General features: G+C 43.7%; 1 pseudogene; it reads left to right on the top strand.

The window, feature by feature from the left end:
• The first annotated feature begins 943 nt into the window (after positions 1 to 943).
• On the top strand, positions 944 to 1,795 carry LOC147433063 (uncharacterized; annotated as a pseudogene).
• Positions 1,796 to 6,132: the final 4,337 nt, after the last annotated feature.

Genomic DNA, 6,132 nt, shown 5'->3' with positions numbered 1-6,132 from the left:
GTGCTCCTCCATGAAAAATTACCCTTTGAAGGGTGGGTAGAGGCTGTTGAGATATACAGCTCATCCCATGGGCCACCTAACTGATTCCCCACTGACACCAGCATTCATCACTTGCACGTGGTAGTGTATACAAGGATCTTCGCCAGTGATACTGCAGCTCGACCTCACCGACAGTTCTACCTACTAAGAGTGATGGCACACATATCTTACCAGCTCACTCACTAGCGGTTTCACATTGACCATTGTACATACACTACTTATGCTATAGTCTCTTTTATGTTAGTAGACCTTTTGCATTAGTTTATTTTATTGTGATGAAGAAGAAGAAGAAGATTCCAGCCTCCTTCCTTGTGTGCTCTTTTCTAGCGTTTGTGTGTGTGTGTGTGTGCGCTTTCAAGAGCTCAAGTTCTCCTTTTCTCTCTCTCTCTCTTTACATGGTATCAAAGCAGGTGTGGCTAAGGAGTTATGAGAAGTAAGCACGAGCAGCAGAAGAAGCGGTCTAGGGCAAGAGCATCACCATCTCTTCCCCCTTGTGCGCTATTACACCCTTGGTGGTGGCAATCCAGGAGGTGCCGGCAAGAATCTTGGATTGACGAGCTTTCTTTACCAACATGTGCGGCTTTGTGTTGTGTGCAGACCTTCAAGTCTTTAGGTCTGACTCTTGCGGCCAAATTATCGTTTTGGGCACATTTTGGCCTCCGTTTTTGAGTTAGAGTGCGTTCGCGTGCTCTTAGGATTGTTTTGGGTCTCTGTAAATCTTTGATTTTTGGAGTGCACACAATAGATTTGTGCATATAGACTATGTACTCGCTGCATAAGAGTGGTATAGGTGCTATTGATTGTATGTGTGCATATCGTGGTGACTAGCAGTGACATACTGTGTGTTTTGGGTACTGTTGCAAACATTTGAGTACATTGTGTAGGTTTCTGGTTAGCTACAGATATGGCTAACAATGATGGCATTAGTGGACTTCTTAGTGAGAAGTTGGAAAAAAACAACTTCTATGCTTGGAAGTTTAGGATGACCAACTTTCTGATGGGAAAAGGGTATTGGGAGTACATTGAAGGTGACCAAGAGGCTCCACCTGCAATTCCTGAAGCAAATGCGTCTGCTATAGAGTTGAAGGCATTCAAGGACTAGAATCAGGGAGGAAGAAAGGTCATGTATTGGCTATCTATTAGTGTGCATGATTGCATGATTGGGCATATACAGGATGCCACTTCACCAAAGGAGACATGGGACATGTTAGTGTCATTTGACACTACAAATACAAAGGCAAGAAAGCTGCAATTAAAGAATTAGTTGAATACAGTGAAGAAGGAGAATCTCTCCATCAATGATTACACCTTGAAGATCAAAGGCATATGCTAATCTCTCGCCTCTATTGGTATTATAGTAGAGGATGATGATAAAGTTGAGGTATGCTTGCGTTGTCTGACACCTGCATACAAGTAGTTTAAGACATCTATTCAGGCTCGATAAAATATTCACAGTTTTGCAAAATTAATCCCTATGCTGGTCGTTGAGTAGAAGAACCTTGGTTAAGATGCATCTTCTTCACAAGGCAAAAATAGCAGTTTTGAGCAAGTATTCTGCTCTAATAAAGATAGAGGTAGAGGACATGGTGCACGTCAAGGATGTGGTCGTGGCCGTGGGAACCAAAATCAAGGCCAGCAGCAACAACAACAATCAAATGATGCAAAGGGATCAAACACTCGTGGACAAGGAAAGTCTAGAGGCAGTGGAGAATGTTGCAAAAATTTCAACAGAAATACTGGAGAGAATCTATACTAATATAAAGCGGGGAGGGATTCCGGTCCCCCCCTCACACACATGGCAATCATTCCTTACTCCGACCAGTGTAATTTGGAGTCCGGCCATGTAGAGTGCGCACGCGCGAGAGAGAGAGAGAGAGAGAGAGAGAGAGAGAGAGAGAGAGAGAGAGAGAGAGAGAGAGAGAGAGAGAGAGAGAGAGAGAGAGAGAGAGAGAGAGAGAGAGAGAGAGAGAGAGCTTTTATAGTAATTGGGAACAAGTTTCAAATTTTATCAGTTGTGTGTGTGTCTTAATGAATGGCGTGCGACAGTGGTAGCTGGCTATCCATCCCATCACCGTAGCTATGCAAGAGAGAGAGAGAGAGAGAGAGAGAGAGAGAGAGAGAGAGAGAGAGAGAGAGAGAGAGAGAGAGAGAGAGAGAGAGAGAGAGAGAGAGAGAGAGAGAGAGAGAGAGAGAGAGAGAGAGAGAGAGTCTGCGAGTTGGTTTGACCTCTGCGTTGGTATCTGCGCATGAGAGAGAGAAAGAGAGAGACGACCTCCAGTGCTCTTCTGTATGCGTTGGTATCTGCGCATGAGAGAGAGAGAGAGAGAGAGAGAGAGAGAGAGAGAGAGAGAGAGAGAGAGAGAGAGAGAGAGAGAGAGAGAGAGAGAGAGAGAGAGAGAGAGAGAGAGAGAGAGAGAGATCGACCTCTGCAAATAGCTCCAAAAGGACAGTGATCTGCTGCATAATGCTCAAATATCAAAACCCTGCTATTGTGAGAAACAAGTCGCTACGCGCATCTGTCCACATGCAGGGGTTTCTTGGCTCCCCCAAAACCAACTGTCCGCCGACCTAAAACAGCACGTAGCCCCAATTCGGGGTAGCTCGCGGCTATGGTATTCCGGTCCCCCCCTCACACATGTGGCAATCACTCCTTACTCCGACCAGTGTAATTTGGAGTCCGGCCATGTAGAGCGTGTGCTTACTCCGACCAGTGTAATTTGGAGTGCGGCCATGTATAGTGCGCACGCGAGAGAGAGAGAGAGAGAGAGAGAGAGAGAGAGAGAGAGAGAGAGAGAGAGAGAGAGAGAGAGAGAGAGAGAGAGAGAGAGAGAGAGAGAGAGAGAGAGAGCTTTTATAGTAATTGGGAACAAGTTTCAAATTTTATATGTTGTGTGTGTGTCTTAATGAATGGCGCGCGACAGGGGTAGCTGGCTATCCATCCCATTACCGCAGCTATGCGTGCGCGCGCACGCGCGCGCGTGCGAGAGAGAGAGAGAGAGAGAGAGAGAGAGAGAGAGAGAGAGAGAGAGAGAGAGAGAGAGAGAGAGAGAGAGAGAGAGAGAGAGAGAGAGAGAGAGAGAGAGAGAGATTTTATTATCGTCCTCGGAGGTCAAATATGACCTATGGGACCAAAGTTACATGTGATGTAGTATGTGTACGGCTCATGAGTGACTCTCGATGCTCCAAAATTGTAGTGATGAGAGTCGCAATGGAGAGCCCACACTTTGGCTGGGAGAGGAAAGTGTGTAGGTCTAAGTTATGGCTGAAAATGTGAGAGAAGTAAGTTCGGATGTGATCAAAAGCTGAGCACTCTAGTAGTGTGTGGTACTCAGACTCTCGAACTTGCAGTGAGCATAATGTGCACAGTCGATTTGACTCTTCTCCATTGCCCCAACGCCCTATCTCGCATCGAAGGAAATGGGAGCTAAGCCGAATTGCTGCGATAGTGCGTATCGCGGACAAGGGAATAGGCTCAAGCATGTAAGTGTGAGTACGGTTTCCTCTCTCAGTGAAGAACATGGTTTTGTAGTTGGGGGCAATATAGGTGGTGTAATGTATGAAGCGTGACCCACCGGATTTCTCCCAAGCCGTAATACATTGGCGTTGTAGAAAAGCTTCATTCACTTGAGAGTCAATTGAAGCATCATGTAGCAAGTGTAATGCATCCCATCTCCCAAACCACTTCTTTATGTCTTGCATCCATCCCGTGCTCAAGATCTTGCTTTTATGCGTCTTTTGAACTTTTTTGCTTGCTTCCCATGCAATTGTAAGAAGTTGATGTGAGGGGTTTTGACGCATCTTTATCATGTACTCCACAACCCTTTCCATGCCCATAACCTCAATTGGAAGAGATCCCGACTCAAGAAGTAGGAGCATATATGGTGTTTGTGTTTTAACTTGGAGAAAGTTTGTAAGAAAACTCTTTTGGACATTCTCAAACTCTTTCCAAGTAGACTTTGAGATGCTCCCACCCCACACTTCAACTCCATAAAGAAGAACCGGTGTCACCAATGCATCAAAAAGATACTTCTTGAGAACCCAACACTTGATGTTTCCCGCATTACACATGTTCTCAAATGCATAATATGCTCTCTTTCCCGCTTCCAAACGACGCATAGCACATTCATGCCACTTGTGATTGGATGGAACCTCAAGGCCAAGGTACTTAAAGCTCTCAACAACTTCAAGTGTCTCGTTGTTGTACACAATGCATGGCTTCTCCTTATGGTTGGTTTTCACAAGCATAACCTTTGTTTTGGATTCATTTACAATCAGCCCACTATGCAAGCAAAAGTTCTCAAGGACAACCATAAGCTTTTGTGCATCTTCTAAAGTGTGTGCTAGAAGCACTACATCATCCGCATACAACAAAAGCATGATTACCGCATTGCAAATAGTGACCTCTTCAATGCCTTCTTCTTGCATAAAGTCAAGTACCATTTGTTCCAATTGATCGATGCATAGACCAAAGAGAGTTGGTGACAATGGACATCCTTGTTTAACCCCAATAGTGCTTACAAAAATTTCTGAAATTTCTCTTCCCATGCGCAATTGACAAATCACCTTCTCATAGATTCGAGAAACCGCAAGCATAAACTCACTTGGCACTTGGAGTTCTTCCATCCTTCTCCACAAATTGTTACGTGGAATCATATCAAAGGCTTTCTTAAAGTCCACAAAACAACAATACAATTGCTTGCCTTTCAACCGACTTTCCTCCATGAGAACACGAAGAGTGACAAGATGATCAATGGTGCTATAGCATCGACGAAAACCCGCTTGTCCCTTTACACGCTTGTCATTCTCTTCAGCCCAATCACTCAATTTCATCTCCATTATGCACCCAAATAACTTTGCCATAAGAGACCCAATCATTATAGTCCGGTAGTTGCTTACATTCTTTACATCCCCTCCTTTATGCAAAGGCTTAACCCAATTAGTACTCCAATCATAAGGCATACCATGTTGAAGTGCAAGGTTGAACATATCACACATCCACTCATGGGTAAAATCTCCCGTCCATTTGATCATCTCCGGCTTGATACCTTGAAGATCTCCCGCTTTGCGAGTGGCCAACTTTTCAAGCCCACCGCATACATCCTCAATAGTAAAAAAAGACGGCATACATGGGAGTGAACCATAAAATGGCATTTTTTCAGTATTTTCTTGCTCATATAATTTCCTACAATGTGTGTACATATCCACTAGACTCAAGTTACCAAAATTCTCAACCCGCTTGCCTCTCAAGTTTCTCCAAAATCTTCCACATGCATGTGCCTTTTCTTGGACTTGAAATTCTTGTTGCTTTACTTCCCATCTTCTTCTCTTCTTTTGAATCAATGCCTTGTATGTATGCAAATGACTTTGATAGTTGTCTTTGTCCATAGTTGCATCAAGCTTTATCAAGGACTTTCGAGCATCTTGACATTCTTTATCAAACCACCTTTTGGGTGATCTATCTTTGTTGATACCATGGAGATGCTTTATGGCAAAGCATTCTTCCACACAAGAACAAATAGCTTTCTTGAAAGCTTCCCATTTAGTTTCCAATGGTGCATCACATTGAAGCTTTGTCATCCATAATTTTTGCTCAACCATTTCAATGTACATTGGTGCCCGTTTGAAATCCATACATAGTGATAACTTCTCTTTCCTTTGGCTGAGATTATCATGCTTAGTTGCTTCTCCACATGAAAGGTCAATACATAAGGTGCGATGGTCGGATTCCGGGGTCCATTGACCAAACATAAAACTCTTTATGCGATACATGATGGCTTCAGAGAGTAGCATATAGTCAATCACACTATCCCCATTATGTCTTCTACATGTAAATCCATTGGTTCCACTCCACAAAGATACACCATTGGCAATGAGCATACCCGTGCTATTACACATGTGTAAAAGTAACTTTCCATAGTGATCCGGCTCTTTCTCATCCATTGAAGTACGATCATACAAGTGAACTTCCTCCAACTCCCTTGAAATGTATGGCATATCAAATTGTTGAGTATCATGTTGCAATGTTTTTGTGCGAGCATTCATATCCCCAAATACAATAACATCACCTTCACCTTTGAGATAAGCAATGTCCTC

The sequence above is a fragment of the Adiantum capillus-veneris genome, chromosome 20, assembly GCF_014529385.1.
Source record: "Adiantum capillus-veneris isolate H3 chromosome 20, ASM1452938v2, whole genome shotgun sequence".
NCBI classification, from domain to species: domain Eukaryota; kingdom Viridiplantae; phylum Streptophyta; class Polypodiopsida; order Polypodiales; family Pteridaceae; genus Adiantum; species Adiantum capillus-veneris.
Note: the sequence above shows the minus strand (reverse complement) of the source record. Positions and strands in the feature narration are given on the sequence as shown.